This window comes from Arachis hypogaea, chromosome 1 (genome assembly GCF_003086295.3).
Source record: "Arachis hypogaea cultivar Tifrunner chromosome 1, arahy.Tifrunner.gnm2.J5K5, whole genome shotgun sequence".
NCBI classification, from domain to species: Eukaryota; Viridiplantae; Streptophyta; class Magnoliopsida; order Fabales; family Fabaceae; genus Arachis; species Arachis hypogaea.
In genome coordinates, this window is record NC_092036.1 from 23,847,437 (window position 1) to 23,870,636 (window position 23,200).

The 23,200-nt window shown below is 33.4% G+C and overlaps 1 long non-coding RNA gene across 1 annotated transcript; it reads right to left on the reverse strand.

The window, feature by feature from the left end:
* Positions 1–1,003: 1,003 nt before the first annotated feature.
* Positions 1,004–5,827, reverse strand: LOC112751821 (uncharacterized). Its single transcript, XR_003176548.3, has 3 exons — positions 5,433–5,827; positions 1,538–1,742; positions 1,004–1,409 (listed from the first exon to the last, which is right to left on the reverse strand). It is a non-coding gene; the product is annotated as an uncharacterized lncRNA (long non-coding RNA).
* Between the last annotated feature and the right edge of the window lie 17,373 nt (positions 5,828–23,200).

The following is a 23,200-nucleotide window of genomic DNA, read 5'->3' on the forward strand; positions in this document are numbered from 1 at the left end:
AAAAGTATATACGTTAAATTGTTTCAAATTTTAGATAACGAATATTAAAATTAATTGTTAATAAAAAATTAGATATTTTCATATAAAAATAATAACTATAGATATCTTGGTCTTCTTAGTTAGAGACTTTTGTCAATATACGACTTTTTTTCGTAAAAGTAATTTGATTTTATAAATTTTTTGTGTCATGCATAATCTATACTATTAAAACAAAATAGACTATAATTTTAAAAAATATATATTCCCATAATATTATTATGGATAAAAATACTAGTATAAGATTATGCAACGAACTTTCCCACCTTTATTTGCAAAATCGATGAAAGCGGGAAAATTATTTTTTTCAGAAAAGCATCTCAACTTCTAAGTTTAAATTTAAAGTTTATTTAAGAAACTAAAAGTATGTTTAGTTTATATTTTTATTTTTATTTTTAAAAATTTATAAAGAAAAAATAATACGTAAAATATAAAACAGAATTATATTGTTTGCAATGTTTTTTCTTTTTTTATAAAATTTAAAAATATAAAACAATGAAAATAAAAATAAAAAATAAAAACAAAAACCAAACGCTTAGAAAGCGGTTTGAAAAATCTTTTCTCTAATAACTAAAATAAAATACCGCACAAAGCTATCGTTCTTGAAAAAAGGTGGGGACACAAATTAAAGGTAGGATTTTTTTATAATACAATAAAAAATTAATTTTCAAAAAAAATAATTTTCACTTTATTTGCAAGAATATAATTTTTTTTTTATTTTTGGAGTATGTAACGACTCAATTTTGACATATCATAATTAATACTAATTATTTAGGTGTTATTTATTGTGTGGACACTTAATTCTAGACTCCAAATTTTATTATTAGGTATTTCTAGAAGTCTTTATCGAATTAACGTGATTAATAAAATCGTTTCTGTTGTAGTGTGGTAAAGCATTGAAATAAATCTTTCGCAAATTCATAATAATAGTTATAATAATATCACAAGATAGATAGACATATAAGGATAGACAAAATACATAACATAGGTCGAAAGACATGCCAAATATCTAAAATACAAAGTAACTACATCGAGTATATACATAGACAAGATATAAAAAACAGTCTCAACCCACACACGAGTCCCCTAAGTTAGACCAGATTTACTAGAAGTTTCTATCTCTCTAAAATACAATAAAAGTGAGAAAAAATGGCACTATATATCACCAAAAGAACAAAAAGTCAGTTACATCAAACTACTGAATAGTCTCCAACCTCCTCGGAAATAGACTCCTCATCAGACTCTAAATCTACTTCTAATTGCTCAACCCAGGTGGATAGTACATCAGAAGGTTCAGCCACTGTAGGATCAGAGTGTGCGGCCTGAGCAGTTGCCACATGGTGCCCCCAAGGGTTGTTTGGCATCGGCTCAACCTGTAGTAAAAGAATCGAAAAATGTTGAGTAAGATATGAACCAGCCTCGTGTACGTACAAAAAACCCAAAAATGGTACATTGTAATACGATTCTACCATATTGAGATGATGAGGAAAAGGAAACAGACCTCCAGCTGGATGTAGCTCCACTAAGGTAAACTCGTATGGCATGTTTGGATCAAAATACGAGCTATGTACAGAAAATCTGAAACCATGATCGTGTAAAGCATAAATGCGGGTTCTTGGCATGCCTCACATGAAGACTCCACGTCGCACGGGGTCTTCATAGCTCAAGATAAGAGGAATCTCAAAGACGATCACTGTCGATCCCATCTGAAGAGAGAAAAAAGAAAAGAAAAGAAGGGTGAGAACCTAAGGTTCCCAGCACAGTGAAAGGGATCCTAGGGTCTTAATTTCTATGTTGTCGTCAAACAGAAAGTAAAAAGAAAACACCCGAGTAACATATTCATTTATATATAATAGAAAACAAACATATACAATTAGAGTAATTACAATATCAAACACAAGTTTGCAAAATGCACAACCAACATGATGCATGCATGTCTCTAGTGCAGACCATGAGCTCACGCGTTGATTATCTATTGATGAACCACTATTTTATGGTTTATTTTATACTGAATTGGGTGGATTTTATCCATTATTCTCACACTTATTCATAGAATTTGCATGTTTTACATTTTTCTTCCTAATCTTGTGCTATGATTGAAAACATGCTTCTTTGGCCTTAAATTTGATAATTTTAATCCTCTCTTATTACCATTCGATGTCGTGATATGTTTGTTAAGTGTTTTCAGGGTTCATAGGGCAAGAATGGCTTAGAGGATGGAAAAGAAGCATGCAAAAGTGAAAGAAACACAAGAAATCAAGTATTTCAAAATCTGGTATCAACGCGCACGCGTAGACGACGCGTAAGCGTGACTAGTGCAGGAGACAAGAGATGCGCATGCGTGGATGACGCGTACGTGTGACCAGAAATTTCTTCAGTGATGCATACGCGTGGTTGACGCGTACGCGTGTTGAGGGTCATGTGCTGCAATTTACAGAAAATGCTGGGGGCAAATTTTGGGCTGCTTTTGACCCAGTTTTAGGCCCGAAAATATAGATTAGAGGCTGCAGAGTGGAGCTGGAAAGGGGATCCATCATTCACAATTCATTCATACACTTTAGGTTTTAGATGTAGTTTTTTAGAGAGAAAGGCTCTCTCCTCTTTCTAGGTTTTAGGGTTTCTTTTAGTCTTAGTTCTTCTCAAATTCAGATTTCTACCTTATTTTAATTTAGTTTTCTTCTATTTTTATTTGTTCTAGTATTTTAGTTCATCTACTTCTCTTGTTGATTTCTTTATTTTCCCAATTTAGTTTATGAACCCTTATTGTTAGATTCAATTTTCTTTTAATGCAATTTGAGGTATTTCATGTTTATTGCTTCTTCGTTAATTGTTGTTATTGATTCCTTGCTATTGTTAGTCTTAGATTTTATATTCTCTTATTACTTTTCTATGCTTTTATTTTGTGCCTTCCAAGTGTTTGATGAAATATTTGGGTAGATTTTAATTTAGATTTTATGTTCTTGACTTGGATTGATTATTTAGAGACTCTTGAGTTATCAAAAGTCATTTGTTGATTGGTGATTGAAGATTGCCAGTAAGTTTGAACTTCACCAAAGCTAGTCTCTTACTATAAGTTGACTAGGACTTGTGAACTCAAGTTAATTGTATGCACTTGACCTTCCTCCATTGGTTAGAGGTTAACTAAGTGAAGGCAATTCACATTTACTATCACAATTAACGATGATAATGAGGATAGGACTTCTAATTCTCAATCCTTGCTAAGAGCTTTCGTAGTTATTACTTTATTTTCTTGTCATTTTTACTTTCTTGTCTCTTAATTCAAAAACCCCAAAAACGTTTTCCCATAATCAATAGTAAGTACACTTCCCTGCAATTCCTTGAGAGATAACCCGAGGTTTAAATACTTCGGTTAATTTTATTGGGTTTGTATTTGTGACAAACAATTTAAACATTGATTGAGGTATAATTGTCGGTTTAGAACTATACTTGCAACGCGATATTTTTTTTGAAAATCTTTATCGACATTTTTCCTCCGTCATCTATCCACAGCCCAACGTTACCCGAGGTTACGCTCAGATATAGTTTCTCAACTCAGTCAGTAATGCAACTTAATATTATGTTCCTAGAAAAGAAACAATTTGGCATCCCTACTCCACACGTTCTTCCTTCTCACCAGATAATCTGCTTTGGTTTTGTTGGAGCAAACATCACCCCTTCTCAGCAGACAGTCCACTCTGGGTCCATCAGGACTACCACTAATTTATATAATTAATTTTGGTCTTTCCCAGAATATTCATACTTCATTTTAGCATAATTACTTTTGCTAAAGTCTTCTTAGTATCTTGGGGCTTACTTTAAATTCGAACATGTACTTCTAGACTCTTCTTAGAATATTTACTCTAATGTCCTCTAGCGACTGATTTTTTTTTATTCAATAATTAATATAATGAATGGACTCGGAATTATGCAAATTTTATATTCACGTGTCCTCGATGGACTGAAGTTTACGACGATGCCATTTATGCATGTTTTCGATGCATGTACCTATAATTATGCATGCAAAACAATGAATGCTATATACAGATCACCAACCAGCACCTATTGACTTTTTAAGGCACATATATATTGTGAAAAACTCACGCACGAGACCTTCACTTATACAAGGTGATTTTATAGATCTAAAGCTTTAATTTAAAACGGGTGTTGAGGCAATCCGATTAAAATTTAATTTTACAATAATTTTCAAAGTTCTGCTATCATTTAAAATATATAGAAAAATAGCAGAGAGCAGTAATTTTAATAAATTCATGAAAAATCTAATTTTAACCAATTATCTTTCAGATTGGTGGCATCCTAGTAGACTCGCCTATCTTTCAAACAAATCAAATTTTAGATCAATATCATGTCACATGAAAAATATATATAGCTAGGAACACAACCCTATTTTAGAGAAAGTTATTTTTTAAAATCAGTGAGCTAGTCACCTCCCCATCTGTATATTATTTTGTCAAACATGGCATTGGTCTGAAATTAAAACTGGATGTTATAGAAATAAAAAGCTTTAAATTACCATTGGTTTCAATTTAATTACTTTTCAGAACCAAAAGTTAAGTAGGTTGGAAGTTTATGCTTTTACAGTAAAAGAACAAACTTTTCTGCAGAAATCAACAATTTTGAAAAATCCATTCCTCTCAATCTAATAATCAATAAATTCTGAAATTTTATAGGACATTCAAGACATACCAAGTTTTCATAAAAAAATAATTTTATCCAAAACGGTGGTCTAGATTGCTCCCAAAGTTTGTTCCAAGTCGCCGCCAAACATGCAAAAATTCCGCATCAAGCAATTTAACAACCTCATATTCCAAATTTTATATCTATGCTTATAAATCTTATAAAACTGTAATTCTATCTTCCTTTTGATTAAAAAAAGTTGTTAGAATGTTTATTACGGCCCCAAGAACTCACAATCATCAATTCACATTTTTATAAGTGCATGTACATAGTTAAACATTCACTTTTCTACATCATATCAAAACAGAATTCAAAATACACTTTTCATTAATCAAATATGTAATGAAACATCAATCAACACAAGCAAAAACAACAGTAAACATGACATTCTATCTATCCTATCTTTTACCTATTTGATGTCAATATCTGATAAATTTTTTCTCCAAACACTTTTCTCAGCTACACAGCTAAAGCATCTCAATTCAATTTCTATCATCATCATGGCCTTAGGGGCAGAATTCATGATCACATGTGGGAAGAAGATGAAGCACTCACTTCTTTGAATTTCAAGAGTTTAGTTGCTAGGTTGATGTTGAAAAAAGTTAAGCAATTGCTTGAGTTTAAAGGAAGAACTTAATTGAGGTTACACAAGGAAGAATTAGAACCGAATTGATGAAGGAAGGAAAATTGAAGTTTCTCACCTTATGAATAGATTCTTGACAGCCAAGAAAGGATAATGATGGAAGGAATTCAAGCTTCTCAACCTCCTAAGGAAGGCAAGAACTTGATGCAGATGGCATGGTGTCCGATCTTCCTACTATCAGTTAACTTGCTCTCTTTCTTTCTTTTTTTCTTCTTTGGTGTTTCTCTAATCTCACAACACTCTCTTTCTTTTTCTTCTTGAAGATCAGTTTAAGGTAGGCTTTATAAAGACTATTGGAAGAGCTAGGTGTAAGGATGCATGGCTTTGGCACTTTGTTGTTGTGGTGAAGGATTAACATGTGTGATAGTCATTAAATGAGTTAATAGTACACTAAGCATCCTAACCAAATGTGTGATCATGGTTGATGCATGGTGGGTTCGGTGATGAGGGGGGAAAGAGAGTGTGATCAGGGAATTTAATCATGGTTGGCCTAGTGAAGGTGGCAAAGGTTCGGTTAGAAGAGGAAAAAATGATATGGTAAGGATTTTAATTATGGTTAACTAATCCTAATGATATATCTATACTTCTTTTTAATTAATTCATTATATAATTAATTATAGAAGTGAAGAAGTGATGATTAACTTGTAAAAATCATTATTCCATAGAATAATTAATTATAACAATAATCCTTGAATTATCTTATCTCGCCATAAAAAAATTAAAATAGAGAAATAAATTTTAACTATGCGAGTGAGCTTAAATTATAATTCTTCGATCTTAATGTTTATCTAACACACATACATATATATTTATTTTATGATAAAAAGGTTTTTGGAATTCACTCGGAATATTTGGAGTAGAGAATTGGGTTATTACATTCTACCCTCTTAAAAGAAAATTTTGTACAAAATTTGTTACCTGTGAAAAGATGCGGAAAATTAGCCCTTATTGTGGATTTTAGTTCCCAAGTGTATCCTTCTATGCCTTCTTGTCCCCATTCTACTTTTATCAAAGAAATTGACTTTTCATGTAACTTCTTCGTACCTTGTTCGATTAACTTCACTGGGGGTACACGGAATGTGAAGTCATCTCGTAACTATACGGTTTCTGGTTCTAAGACATGACTTTCGTCGGGATTGTATTTCGTAACTTGGGAAACATGGAACACATTGAAGATTTGACAGATGTAGAGGTAAGACTACTCGATATGCTACTGGACCGATAAGGCTATGGATTTGGAAAGGTCCTATATATCCAAAGCTTAACTTTTTGGCTTTGAGACTACGACCTATATCGATTTCGTGCAGTTAAGATCCTATTGCGAATTTTCCTAATCTGCTCTGTAGTTTCCTACACCAACTCTAATCCTAAGGCACTGTATTCTCCTCTTTCGTACCAGCATAGTGGTGACTAGAATTTGTGGCCATACATTGCTTCATAAGGTGCCATCCCGACGCTTACTTGGTAACTATTGTTGTAGGAGAATTCTATCAGAGGCAAATATCTATTCCAGTTCCCTCGTTGATCCAAAGCACAAACTTTTCAGCATATCTTCCAAGGTATGAATCATATGCTCAAACTGACCGTCTGTCTGAGGGTGTTACATAGTGCTCATGTGTAAATTAGTTTCCAACGTTTTTTGAAATACACTCCAAAATTTTGAAGTGAATCTTGGATTTCTGTCAGACACAATACTAGAGGGGATACCATGTAATCGTACAATCTCTCAGATATACAAATGGGCGAGCTTCTCGAGTGTAGAGTCCATCTTGATAGGTAGAAAATGAGAAGACTTGGTCAACTTATCCATTATCACCCATATTGTATCATGTCTGGTCATGGTTCTTGGTAGTCCAGAGACAAAGTCCATTGTAATCGCCTCCCATTTTTCTTGCGGTATCTTCAAAGGTTGAAGAGTTCCAGAAGGCTTCTGATGTTCAATATTCACTTTTTGGCAGGTAAGGCATTTTAAAATGAACGCCGCTATATCTTTCTTCATTCCCAACCACCAGAACATCTACTTTAAATCTTGGTACATCTTGGTTACTCCTAGGTGTAGTGAGAATCTCCCTTGATGAGCTTCCCCAAAATTTCTTGGTGTAGCCCTTCATCGTTTGGCACACAGATTCTCCTCTGTATCTCCATATTCTTTCATTATCCTGTTTAAGTTCTCCTTACATTTTCTTGCCAACATTCATTAGAAGTTTGTCATTTCAGTTTTCTTTTTCTAAGCTTGCTGAATAGCAGTCTTAAAATCAGGCGTTATCTGCATCTATGCCAAGCAAACTCCTTGCAGTGTGTCCTTCAAGTCTAGTTTGAGTTGCTCAAATTCTACTACAAGTTCTTCTTCTTTGATCATTATCCATGTCACACTTGTATTTTTCTGGCTTAGTGCATCGGCCACCATATTTACTTTTTCGGGGTGATAAGTTAGCTTGAAGTTGTAATCCTTGAGAAATTCTATCCACCTTTGTTGTCGCATGTTGAGTTCCTTCTGATCGAACATGTACTTCAGGCTCTTATGATCCGAGAAGACTTCAAATTGTGCTCCGTAAAAGTGATGTCTCCAGATTTTGATAGCAAAAACCATTGCTGCTTGACGAACTGATTTCTATCGGTAAAGAAATTCACAAATATAATCGCGTTGTAAGTATAGTTTCTAAACCAACAAAGAATCCTTTCGTATAAAAGTTTGGTTGTCACAAGTAATAAAACCCAATAAAATTTATAACCAAAGTATTTAAACATCGGGTCGTCTCTCAAGGAATTGCAGAGAGGTATGATTTATTATTGGTTAAAGAAAACAGTATAATTTTGGGTTTTTAAAATAAGGAACAGGTTATTTAAATGGCAAGGAAAATAAATTAATAATTATAAAATCTCTTGGCAAGGTATAAGAAATTGAAGTCATATCCTAGTTATCCTTATCAGGTGTGATGAGAATTGGACTCTGCTCCCACTTTAGTTAGCCCTTACTAAATAAAAGAAAGTCAAGCAGACTAATTAATTTGATCCTCAAGTCCTAGTCAACTCCTATGGAAAGACTAGAGTTATTGGAGTATAAATTAATCAGCAAAGAATTCCAATTTCAATCAACAGCTGAGTTTGATAACTCAAGTGTTACTAATTACTCAACCAAGGCCAAAGGGTGTAAAAAGCTAAATTAAAGTCATAAATACGAATTACCTCAAATTGCATAAATAAGAGAAATCAAGTCTGACATAAGGGTTCATAAATTAAAGTAATAGAATAAATAAAAGTAGAAAATAAATTAAAGGAACATTGAACCTGTGATGAAGAGAAGTAGTCTGAACATAATAGAAATCCTAAATCTTAATCCTAAGAGAGAGGAAAGAACCTCTCTCTCTAAAAACTACATCTAAAAACCTAAATTTGTGAATTTGTATGAATTGTTCCTGATGAATGGATGGATTCCCCATTTTATAGCCTCTAATCTGTGCTTCTGGACTTGGATCTGGGCCAAAAGAGGGTTCAGAAATTGCTAGGAGCGTTTTCTGCAATTTCTGCACGTGGCATCTGTCACGCGTACGCGTGGGTCACGCGTTCGCGTCAACTGAAGTTTTGCTCTTCCATGCGTCCGCGTCAGTCACGCGTCCATATCAATTGCGTTCTACTCAAGGCATGCGTCCGTGTCGTCCATGCGTGCACGTCGTTTATGTCTTGCGCTAAGCACGTGTCCGCGTTGTCCATTCATTTGCGTCGCTGCTTTTTCTTCAAAACTCCATTTTTGTGCTTTTCTTCCAGTTTTGTGTGTCTCCTTTTTGTCTTCTAAGTCATTCCTGCCCTATGAAACCTGAAAATACTTAACACACAAATCACGGCATCGAATGGTAATAAAGGATAATTAAATTTAATATTTTTAAAGCATAGGAAATATGTTTTCTCATGTATCATAAAATAAGGAAGGAATAGTAAAACCATGCAATTTGCATGAATAAGTGGGTGAAGATTTGATAAAAACACTCAATTTAAGCACAGGATGAATCATAAAATAGGGGTTTATAACTGCTAATTCTAAATCATGTGTTGGATAGTCCTTTTTGTGGGATCTCAGCTGTCTTGAAGCATATGCGACTACCTTTCGGATTTGCATCAATACACAACCTAATCCATTGTGTGAAGCGTCACAGTATACTGCATACGGTCCTAGCGGGGTTGGCAATACAAGAACTGGTGTTGTCATTAACCTTTCCTTCAGCGTTTCAAAACTTTCCTCGCACTCCTTCGTCCAAACAAACGACACTTCTTTCCTTGTAAGCTTTGTCAATGGCAGTGCTATCTGAGAGAATCTTTCAATGAATCGTCTGTAGTAACTGGCTAATCCCAGAAAACTTCGAATCTTCGTGACCATAGTTAGTTGCTCTCAGTTCAATACTGCTTTAATCTTCGATGAATCCACACTGATGCCTCCTCGGGATATCACATGCACCAAAAATTTCACTTTTTGTGCCCAAAAATAACATTTAGATAACGTCGCATACAGCTTCCGCTCCTTCAGGATTTGCAATACCATTCTTAGATGTTCTTCATGTTCTTTCTCGGTCCTCGAATAGATAAGAATATCGTCGACAAAACTATATAATCCATGAAGATGGTAAGAGCATGGTTATTCCAAACGACATAACTATATACTCATAATGATTGTACCAAGTACGAAATGCAGTCTTAGGTATGTCTGACTCTCTGACTCAAATCTGGTGATACTCGGACCTCAGGTCTATCTTTGAGAAAATAGTTGCGCCTCTCAGTTGATCCATTGAGTCTTCAATCATCGGTAGTGGGTACTTGTTCTTGATTGTAATCTTGTTTAGCTATCGATAATCCACACACAATCGCATCCCTCCGTAATTCTTCTTTACTAAAAGAACTAGTTCTCCCCATGGCGATGCGCATGGGTGAATGAACTTTTTATCCAATAATTCTGCTATTTGAGTTTTTAGCTCTGCAAGTTTCAGATGTGACATACGATATGGTGTCGCAGAAATCGATCCAGCTCCAGCTACCAAATTAATTGTAAATTCTACTTTGCATTGTAGGGAAAACTCCAAAATATCTTCAGGAAAGACTTCGAAAAACTCTTTTACTATTGAAATTTGCACTAGGTCTAGTTCAACTTTAGTCGAGCTAGCTAATAAGAGAATAAAACCCTTACATTCATTTCTGTTATGGTTAACTACTATGAAATTTAGATAGAACCCTAACGATCTAATTGGTCCCGTAGACACACTATCTGAGGGAATCAAAGTGGTTCTTTGGAAACAATCTAAGAAAAAATAATAAGTAGATAACCAATCTATTCCCAAGATAATATTTATACCATGAAAGGGTAAACAAATTAGATTATGCACATATGATTTATCACGAATATTGAAATGACCACTAGAACAAATTGAACTAGTCATAGCATTTTGGGAAGTGGGTGTATGAACAATCAAATCATAGGTCATTTCAGAAACGACTAATCCCAACTTATACACACAATCTAAGGCTATAAATGAAAGTGAAGCACCTAAGTCGTATAGTACAGTTAGGTATGATTCTTGACAGTACACGTACCTCGAATGAGTGGATCAGCTTCAGTGACATCTTCAGTTTGCACTGTGAATACCCTTTTTGTTGTCGCTTATAATGACCCAACTTTCAGTATCTCACGATCGTACCAAAAGTAAGTCGTTACTAACCTAATTCCTTTATTATCTATTTAATATTGAGCCTTTACGCATTAATCTATCGATTGTTTTACTAAAAAGTTAAAACTTTTTAATCAAGAACAAATAACACATATTCACATACTTAATATTAATAATATATTATAGCATTACATACAAAACAAATTACAAAACCTACCCCTCTGAATAAAAACTTTGACTAACGAGGCAAGGGAATAAAATAAATTCTAACAACAACTCAACTTGCGAACATATTCTTCTATGCTCTTGCAACTTTGCAATAAGCATTGCACCTATAGCTGAAAGGGGTGGAAATAAGGGGTAAGAACTTCTTACTAGGGCCGGGTTGGATAGTTATGTCCATTTTATTATTTATTACACAATAATTTCACAATAGAATGCTTACAATCTTCAGTAGATAGCCAACAGCAACATACCTCAGAATACAATCAACTTAAACAAACCAAAGATACAAAGAAAATCACAAGTCAAGAAGCATACACACACAATTACAGAAACACATATCACGTAGAAGAATGCGCAAACAAGTATGATGCATGTCTTTCCTATGCAGGCCATGAGCTCATGTGTCGGTTGCCTACTCGCTCCCGATATTACTCAGGTACAAGTCCGGGATATGACTTTCCTGATGCATACAGTGTGCATATAAGTCTTACGGTCAGGCCACATAAAATGTGACTTTTAAATATGTTGTAATATACTTACATATAAAAATTAGTTCACAATGTATGGGCATCCCCACTATACATTTGGCCCTAAGGCCCAAACAAAGTTGCATCTGCTCTCATATGGCAGACAGTCTTTTAAAAATTTTTTATATTTTCCCTCTGCTCTCATGTGATAAAGATCCCTTTAATTAATACATTTTTTTCTTTTCTGTGCTCTACTCTATAGTGGTAAAGGTTCATTAGAATATTTTAGTCTTTGCTCTCTGCTCTCCTATGGCAGAGATCCCTTTAATTAATATATTCTTTTCTTTTCTGTTCTCTGCTCTCTTGTGGCAGATATTCCCTTTAATTAATACATTATTTTCTTTTTTTTCTTTTTTTTTATTATACTTTTATTATTCTTTTTTTAATACCACAAATCATCTTCACACTCTTTTCTCATCTCCCTCTAGATATTTTATGAAGAGTGAATCATAAGATTCTCAGCTTAGGTTCGTTTTTCTACAACTTTTAAGTAAGTTACTATTTAACTCTTCTATTTTATTATAATACAAATTACTAATGTATAACATTTTAAAAAAATACATAGATAATAATCTTAATACCGGAGTAAGAGTAGTATTTTTTTTATTACCCAAATCTTATTAACTTGAACTTTAAATAATCTTATTATTCAAAACTTATTAACTTAAGCTTTATTATTAATCTTTTATAAATTATTCTGTATCTTTGAACTTTTTAAAATATTTATATTTTTATCCCAACATAGTTTATAAATTACTAAAATATCCTTATATATAATATAATTACCAAAATAATCTTGCACCTTTTATAATTACTAAAACTAACTTCAATTTTTATTAAATTACTATTTCACTCTCAAAAATAACTTTTTATTTCCATAATTATAGCTTTACCAAAGGACTGAACCCCATTCTCAATTTTTTTTCAAGTTTTTTGCTTCATTTTTAAGTTCGTTTTCGAACTTTACGGTTATTGATTTTTTATAACTTTTAATTTAATCTCTCAACCATCAAACCTTACCAATATTTTTCATCAAGAAATTTTCATTCACAACCGCCCTAAAATCATCAAAACAACTTCAGCTGGGCTGTTCTTCATAGACGAACTAACAGATCACAAGCAACAACAATAATTCAACATAAACTTAATCAAACTCAACTAATAATCAATCAAACCAATAATCACTTATCACATTAATATTTAATCGGTGTAAAATTATCAAACCCTACCTCCATACAGAAATCACCAAACCGAAACACCAAAGAAGCTTTCTGAACGAGAAATCAAAGAAAACGTCAAAATCGACAACTCCACCTCTGGGGTTCCCTCGACCGAATCTTGCATGGAGGAACAATAGCTCCATTGTTGATTTTTTTTTCTCGAACAAAAGTGACGTCAACGTGAATAGGAGGAAGATACAAACACTTTAATCGAAATAGATTTTTGATCGGTGTTATGGAGCTCGAAAAATCGAACACCAAAGATTAGAGGTTCTATGGTTTCTCATTCTCTCTCTCACTCATGGCTTCCTCTTTTTTCTTTCTTTCTCTCACTCACAGCTTCCTCTTTTTTCTTTCTTTCTTTCTTGGTTCCATGATGATTGGTAATCCTAATTAAATGACATTGATGATGTGTCAATGGGTGGGATTGGGTGTCACAGTTTGAAGCTGCTAAATCAGCGATTCAAGTTATAAATATCTTAAACGCATAACTATGAAAACTGGATATATTAAAACACAAGTAATATACATATATATATATATATATATATATATATATATATATATATAGGGTTAAATATATATGAGTTACTAATATAAATAACATTAGTAACTTAATGATAAAAGATATATGATGAAGTATTAGCAAATCTAAGTTCACCAAAAAGTACCAATATTTACTCATACTAGCAGATATGAACTTAATAATAATATTATTAAACAAATTCTTATTTTAATTATAGTGGTTAATAATAATAATAATAATAATAATAATAATAATAATAATAATAATAATAATAATAATAATAATAATTCTTTTATCTTTTTCGAAATATCTCATTATAATAAAAATTATTTTAAAATCCTAACTAATTCAAATTTCAGGTATCAAAAAAATCAATTATGTAAAATATCTTATTATAGCAAAATTATATGATAATCTTAATTAATCTAAACTCAAATGATAATAATAATTATAAAAAATTAATTTAATTTTTTCCTATTAAAATAGTTTCTAATAAATAGTTCAAACTAATAGAATAAATCATAATTAAATTAGACTTCAATAATCATAAAATTCTATTCAATTACTTTTGGTAAAATAATTTTCTTAAAATAAAATCTCAACAAATATAATAACTCATAAATAACTTAACTATTTACTTTTCTAAAAACTCAGGATGTTACATTGCTGTCTCAGAGGATTAGTCTCAGTCTTTTGTTGTGGACAAAACTTAGCAATATTCCCTTTCTTGCCATACTGAAAATACATTCCTAATCCTACTAAGCATAGTCTGCCTATATGACTCTTTCCAAACTTAGAGCATATAACACCTAATTGGATTTGCTGTGGTCGCCTTCCCAAATCTGGGTGTTGGTGATAATTACTCATGGCATTACAAGGAGCAAAATTTCCACGTTGTAGATTTTGACGAGGGGGTTGTCTTACTGTCTTAAAGTTTCTTCTTTGTGGAACAAGATTACGATTGTAATTCTACCGAGAGGTTTCGACGATTCGCTCGAGCCATTGTTAACTTCTTTACGCATTACTCTGCTAGTTGACTTTTGTTGACCAACTCTGCGAAACTTTGTATCTCGATTGGGCCTACATGGGCTAGTAATTTCTCTCGTAGTCCTCCTTCGAACTTGATACATTTTCATTCCTCAAATGCACCTGGTGCTCCTTGATAGACTTTCAAAAATTGGCATAATTCTTCAAACTTGTGGGTATACTCAGTGATTATCAGATTTTGTTGTCTTAACTGGAGTAACTCTAGTTCCTTGGGAGTACGAAATGACTAAGAAAAATACTTCTTGTAAAATTCAGTCAAAAATTTCTCCCCAAGTGATGTTGACAGCTTCTCTCCCTAGTAGTTGAAGTACTCCTTGGCACCAGTGTTGTGCATCATTTCTTAGCATGTAAGCAGCAAATTCCACATGATGTCTTTCAGGGACTATTGTGCTTGTAAGAATCGCCCTATTTCCTTGAACTAATCATTAGCTCATGTAGCACTTGTGTTTCCGTTGAACTGCGTTGGATTTATCTTTAAGAAAGAAGCTAGTGTCATTGGTTGGATACCGTTGCATTCCCTGCCTTCACTTTCATCGCCATTCCTGTTTTCTAGTCTAGTCCCATGACTACTTCCAGCTCCGTTATGATGATCGAGACATTCAACTACTCGATTGGTAGCAGCTACTGAATTGTGTACATCAGCGGCCATAACGTTTACAAATTCAAGGATAGTCGTTGTGTTAAGAAAAGTCTCCTCACTCGTTTCCTCTGGTCGAGGGTGTCTTCATCTGTTCGCAACCATTTGAGTCCTATTGATACCCAACAATCAATATTAAGGTGATCAATTTTAACATATCAAAATTAAGTATCAATATTACTAAAATAGATATTCATAGACCTTTATGCAAAATATATTATAGAATATCCTAACTACATGGAATAAAAATTCAGAGTATGCAACAAAGCATAATTATTACATCCCAATGCTCTAAGGACGAACTACTATGATACCAACTTGTAATGACCCAACTTTTGACACGTCAAGACTAATGCCAATCGTTTAGGTGTTACTTGTCATACGAACCTACTTGGCTCTAGACTTGAAATTTATTATCGGGTATTTCTAGAAGCCTTTGTCAAATTAACGTGAGTAATAAAAACCATTTCTGTTTTGGTGTGGTAAAGAATTGAAATAAATCTTTTGCAAACTCATAATAATAGTTATAGTAATATCACAAGATAGACATATAAGGATAGAATAAATACATGATATAGGTCGAAAGGTACATGCCAAATATCCAAAATACAGAGTAACTACATTGAGTATATACATAGACAAGATATGAAAAATAGTCCCAACCCTCACACGGATCCCTTAAGCTAGAACAGATCTACTGGAAGATCCTATCCCTCTAAAATACTATAAAAGCGAGAGACAATGTTACCATAGATCACCAAAAGGAACAGAAGGTTTGCTACATCAAACTCTTTAATGGTCTCCAAAAAACTTTCTGATAACTAGTTGAACCGCCTTGGGAATAGACTCCTCATCGGACTCTAAATTTGCTTCCAATTGCTCAACCCGAGTGGGTGGTACATCAGAAGGTCCAACCACTGCAGGATCAAAGTGTGCAACCTAAGTAGCTACAACATGGTACCCCCAAGAATTGTTTGGCATCGGCTCAACCTGTAATGCGAGAATCGAAAAATGCTGAGAAAGATCTGGATCAGTCTCGTATGTGTACGAAAAACCCAGAAATGATACATCATATTGCGTTCCTACCTTATTGAGAGGATGAAAAAAAGGAGCTGGCTTCCGACTGGATGTAGCTCCACTAAGATAAACTCGTATGGCATGTCTGGATCAAAATATGGGCTATGTACAGAAAACCTAAAACCATGATCGTGTTAAGCAAAAATGCGGGTTCTTGGCGTGCCCCACATGAAGACTCCACCCAGCACGGGGTCTTCATAGCTCATGATAAGAGGAATCTCAAAGAAGATCACCGCCTATTCCATTTGGAGAGGGGAAAAAGAAAAGAAAAGAAGGAAGATAACCTAAGGTTCCTATTTGGGTAAAAAGGATCCTAGGGTCTTGGTTTCTATGTTCTCATCAAATGAAAAGTAAATAGAAAATAACCGAGTAACATATTCATTTATATATAATAGAAAAAAACATATACAATTAAAGTAATTACAATATCAAACACAAGTAATTTGCAAAAGCTCAACCAACATGAAGCATGCCTATCCCTAGTGCAGACCATGAACTCACGCGTCAGTTGTCTATCTACAACCCGACGTTACCCGAGGTTATGCTCGGATATGATTTCTCAACTCAGTCAGTAATGCAACTTGGTGGTATGTTCCTGGAAGAGAAACAACTTTTCTGATAGGTGTCCCTACCCCATACGTTCCTCCTTCTCACCAGATAAATCGCTCTGGTTCCATCGGAGCGAACCTCACCCCTTCTCACCGGATAGTCCGCTTTGGGTCCATCAGGGCTACCACTAATTTATATAATTAATGCTAGTCTTCCCCAAAATATTCACATTTCATTTCAGTATAATTATTTTTGCCAAAGTCTTCTTGGTATCTTGGGGCCTACTTTAAATTCAAACATGTACTTCTAGTCTCTTCTTAGAATATTTAGCCTAACGTCCTACTGGCGACTGATTTTTCTATTTAATAATTAATATAACAAATGGACTCAAAATTGTGCAAATTTTATATTCACGCATCCACGATGGACTGAAGTTTATAATGATGCCATTTATGCATGGTTTTGACACCTATACGGCTATACCTATAATTATGCATGAAAAATAGTGACTGCTATATACAGATCACCGACGTAGCACCTATTGACTTTCTATGGAACATATATATTGTGAAAAACTCACACACGAGACCTTTACTTATACAAATGATTCTGTAAGTCCAAAGCTTTAATTTAAAACTGGTGTTGAGGCAATCCAATCAAAATTAAATTTTATAATAATTTTCAAAGTTCTGCCATCATTTAAAAAAATATATAAAAAATAGCAGAGAGTAGTGATTTTAATAAATTCATGAAAAATCTAATTTTGACCAATTGTCCCTCAAAGTTGGTGACAACATAGTAGACTCGCTTAGTTTTCAATAAAACTAAATTTCATATCAATATCATGTCATATGAAACAGATACAACTGGAAATGTAGTCGTGTTTTAGAGAAAGCTCTCTTTAGAAGTCAATGAGCTAGTCAGCTCCCCATCTACATATTTATTTTGTCAAACATGGCATTGGTCTAAAATTCAAAATGGGTGTTATAGGCATACAAAGCTTTAAATTTCCATTAGTTTCAACTTAATTACTTATCAGAATTAAAAGTTAAGTAGGTTGGAATTCGATGCTTCTGTAGTAAGAGAACATACTTTTCTGCAGAGACCAACAATTTTCAAATATCCATTCCTCTCATTCTACTCATCAATAAATTCGGAAATTTTTATGAGACATTCAAGACACAACAAGTTTTCACAAAAAAATAATTTTATCCAAAATGGTGGTCTAGATTACTCCCAGAGTTTGTTCCAAGTCGTTGTCAAACGTGCAAAAATTCTGCATTAAGCAATTTAACAACTTCAAATACCAAATTTTACACATACGCTTATAACTCTTCGAAAACCATAACTCTATCTTTCTTTTAATTAAACGAAATTGTTAGAATGTTTATTACAATTCCAAGAACTCAGAATTATCAATTCACATTTTTACAAGTTCATATACATAATTAAACATTCACTTTTCAACATCATATCAAAACCAAATTTAAAATGCACTTTTCATTAATCAAATATGTAATGAACCATCAATCAACACAAGCAAACATAGCAACAAATATGACATTTTATCTATCCTATCTCTTACTTGTTTGATGTTAATATTCGATAAACTTTGTCTCTAAACTGTCTTCTCGGCTATACACCTAAAGTATCAAAATTCAATTCCTATCATCATCATGGCCTTAGAGGGTCGAATTTATTATCACATAAGCAAAGAAGATGAAGCATTCACCTCCTTGAATTTCAAGAGTTCAGTTGCTAGGTTGGCGTTGAAGAAAGTTTAAGCAATTATTTGAGTCAGAAAGAAGAAAGTAATTGAGGTTACACAAGGAAGAAGTAGAACCAAATTAATGAAGGGAAGGAAATTGAAGTTCCCACCTTATGAATAGATTCTTGACAGCCAAGAAAGGATAATGATAGAAGGAATTCAAGCTTCTCATCCTCCTAGGGAAGGCAAGAACTTGATGGTGTGGCATAGTGTCCTATCTTCTCTCCTCTCGGTTAACTTGCTCTCTTTCTTTCTTTCTTTCTTTCTTCTTCAATGTTTTTCTACTCTCACAACATTCTCTTTCTTTTTACTCTTGAAGATCAGTTTAAGGCAGGCTTTATAAAGGTTGTTAGGAGAGCTAGGTGTAACAGTGCATGGCTTTGGTGTTTTGTTGTTGTGGTAAAGGATTAACATGTCTGATGGTTATTAAATGAGTTAATGGTACACTAAGCATCCTAACCAAATGTGTGATCATGGTTGATGCATCGTGAGTTCAGTGATAAGGAAAAAAGAGAGTGTGATCAGAGAATTTAATCATGGTTGGTCTAGTGAAGGTGGCAAGGGTTCAGTTAGAAGAGCAAAAAATGGTGTGGAAGGATTTCAATCATGGGTAACTAATCTTAATGATATATCTATACTTCTTTTTAATTAATTCTTCATCTAATTAATTAAAGAGGTGGTGATTAACTTGTGAAAATAATTATTCCGTATAATAATTAATTGTAACGATAATCATTGAATTACCATATCTCTTCGTACAAAATTAAAACAGAGAAACAAATTTTAATTTGGCAAGTGAGGTTAAATTATAATTCTTCGGTCTTAATATTTATCTAACACATACGCATATATTTTTTTATGATAAAAAAGTTTTTGGAATTCACTCAAAATATTTGGAGTAGAGAATTGGGTTCTTACAGAGCAAGTTCACCGCCCCTCATTTTTTGTGAAGTTAGCCGAGGGGTACGGCGAACTTGCTCCTAATGCAAACAAAAAATGGATTCTGAAAATTAAAGATGGTTTATTTTTGTCAAGAGTTAATTTTTTTATTTAAAAAAGAATGCCATTAAAGGTAATTCAACTTTTTTATACTACTTTAAAGAATGGTAAGAAATAGAAACAAAGACAAAATAAGAATTTTTCAAAGAATATTTAACGCTCAAAACTTATATAAAGTTAATCCAGACTGTTAAAGAACATAGAAGAATAATCTTTGAGATCGAAGTACAACAAACATTTCATATCATTTGTTTTTAATTTATTCTCTTCTTTTCCTTTTATATTAGAAGAAATTTTTTATCTTCAAATTAAAATCTAGTCAATTTTTCACTCCTATCTTATAACTGATTATATCTTGTAATTCTAAAATATGTTTATATTTAGTTCTATCTCCCTAGTACAATCTCAAAGAATCTAAAAACGATTTGTCAATTTAGTTGTAAAAGTTATGAATATCTTTTTATTGGTTCTCCCAATAAATCTTTAAAACTCGTACCATTGATCATTTCGTCCCTAAGGTCTGGGGTGAAAATCAAAATCGTCCCCGACCTTTTTTTGTTATTAAAATCATCTCCAACGTTACAAAACGTTATAAAATCATCCTTTTGTCCATAAATAAAATTTTTCGGACAATTTTGCCCTTAAACAAAAATTAAAAAGTCTCTCCACCTTCACCACTACCCTCTGCATTATCATCACCATCACCATCACTACACCATAACCACCAACAATCCAACAACACCAACAGCAACAATAAAAAATAAATCAACAAAAATTTCAAATTAAACAATTCAGCAATCATCAACTATAATTTCAGATCCAAAATTAGCAACAACATAAATTAAAAAATTTTAAAAAGAAGAACTCATATGTTCTTCACAAAAAAAAAGAAGAAGAGAGAAAGAGAACAACACGAAGAAATTGGGAACAAAAACTCAAAATTGCAGTATCTCACATCACAAAATAGAAGTAACGGATTAAATTTTGAGTTAACCAACATGATCTCACTAACGAAGCTATTATCCACTGCCACCAAAAATAGCCTTGAGCTTCTTCACTTCAGAAAGATCAAGTAACGTAGTCTTAGTGATCAAATCAGAATTCAAGTTACTATCAAACAACGCAACGTCAAGAATAGACATCATCACCATTCATATATAACAGAAGCCTCATCATTCTCCTCTTCACCTTCCTCACCCCACCACCACCCCCACTATCATCATCAACACCAGAACCCACCACCATCCCCACATCAAAAAATCATAACTCAGAATAATCAATAAATTCACTTTGAACAATAATCAACAAATTCAGCAACAACAATATTCTAAATTTAAGCCAAATCACAAAAAAATAAATTATAGATATTCCATAACAAATTTCACTAAAAATTCAGAAATTCTACAACAAAAATAAAGTTCAAAGAAGAAGAAGACGAAGAAGAAGAAGAAAAGGGTGGTGAGGGCGATGAGGAGGAACAGTGGCGGATCACAAGAAGAAGAAGAAGAAGAAGAAGAAGAAGACGAAGGAACAGTGGCGGATCACAGGCGGCAGGACGGCGGTGCAGCGGTGCGATGGGGTGGTGGTATAGCGGTGCGGCTTCCCTTCCCTCCCCCTCCCCCCACCCCTCACCCCCCTCAACGGCGGCCCTGGCGGTGGTGACGCTCCCCTCGGTAGCTCACTCCCTCTCTCGCGCTGTCTCTCTTCTCGACTCAACTCTGATTCGCGACGGCACTCTCTCTCCCTCTTCCCTTTGATGGCGATGATGACAAGCAAGGCAGCTGGGCATAGCGGCGGCAGCGCTGGACACGGCCTCCCTCTCTTCCCTTCTCAGCTCTCCGTCACTCTCTCCCTCAAGCCCTCACCGTTTCTTTCTTTTTGTTTCATGAAGCCGTTTCTCTCTTTCCTTTCTTTCTTATTTATTTTATTTTATAATTATATTTATTTTATTTTATAATTTTTTAATGAGGGATAATTTGGTAATAAAAAAATAAAATTGGTAAAAATGATGATTTTAAAGCGTTTTTGAACATTGAGGATGATTTTAATAAGGAAAAAAGGTTGGGGACGATTTTGATTTTTTCCCCTTACCTTAGGGACGATTTTAGTACTTAACCCAAGTTTTTTTTCTAAAAAAATCGGAAGAATATCTAAGGTTCTTAGTTAATGGGTATCCAACCGTATAGTCACTTCTTAGCCTAAAAAACATAATACTCTTTCTGAGAACAAAAATTATTGTATAAAGTTACAATGAGATATAATATTTAAGCATAATTATACAAATACAGCTATTAGGTCAAATATAATATGCTTAGTTTTCAACTACAAATATAACATACTTTACAAAAGTATTTATATAAATCTATAAGTTATTTATACACAATCTTGTGGAATACACACATTTGAAAGAGTCTTGTCTTCCACGAATACTTACTAAGTTAGATCAAAAACCATATATATGTACACACAGTGAGAATTTAAAATTTTTAGTAGATATAAGAATTTTTTTATTTATGTTAGTTTCAGTCATTTGTCACGAAAAATATTGTGGCTATTATAGTTATATAAAAAAAACACACACACACACATATATATATAGTGAGAATTTAAATTTTTTAGTAGATATAAGAATTTTTTATTTATGTTGGTTTCAGTCATTTGTCACAAAAAATATTGTGGCTATTATAGTTATATAAAATAATTTTTAATGCAATGCAAATATGTCTTATATGATATCTTTACTTTTCTTTTTCTTTTTTCTTCATCTACTTGTCTTGCACAAAAAAGATTTTTTAGAAAATTCACATATTTTGGTTTTTTTCATAACACTATGACAACAAAATAAGAATTACGACATACCAATCAAGTTGGGTCAATTATAAACAACGCGATGATGGTGGCTTTTTTAGGGAGGTTGGTGGTTGATGCATGCGTACCTTTAGTAATTTCTAGTTGTTATTTCTTTAAATAAAGGTAGTGATCTATTACTTTTAGTAGGATTTTTATGTTTTTAATCTATGTTCCTTAGAGTTTCTTTCATTAAACTAAGTTAGAGATTTTTCTTTCTTTTATTGAGATTTCTTGGTGATTTGATCAATACTTTTTGGAGTTGCTTTGTGCTTTCAAGTGTAGGAAATGATTGAAATATGTTAGGCAAGAACAAAGAAAGAGATGGACAATTAAAGAGGTTTTTGGAGAAGCAAGGAAGTTAGCAAAAGTTGGAAACAAGCCCAAGAGAAGTTCAAAAAGAATTTGCAATGCTAACCTCTTCATACTCCAACAAAATAATTTGAGCTACAAAGCTCCAAATGAGGTGATTCTTGTGCCATTAGAAAGTAGACATCCAGAGCTTTCTAATGATATATAATAGTCCATAGTGAACACTGAATTTAATGGTGCAAATCATCATTCTAAGCCAAGTACTAAAAGGAGTAAAAAAGAGATGTCATCTGTACGCATGAATCCCAGTTCGCGTGCAATGTGGAGAAAGTGGCATCCAACGTGAGTTGCTTGGCAGCCTGACCACTTCACATTCAAAGGTACATAACTTGAGCTATAAAGATCCAAATGAGTTGCTTTTAGCGGCATTAGAAAGCTAAC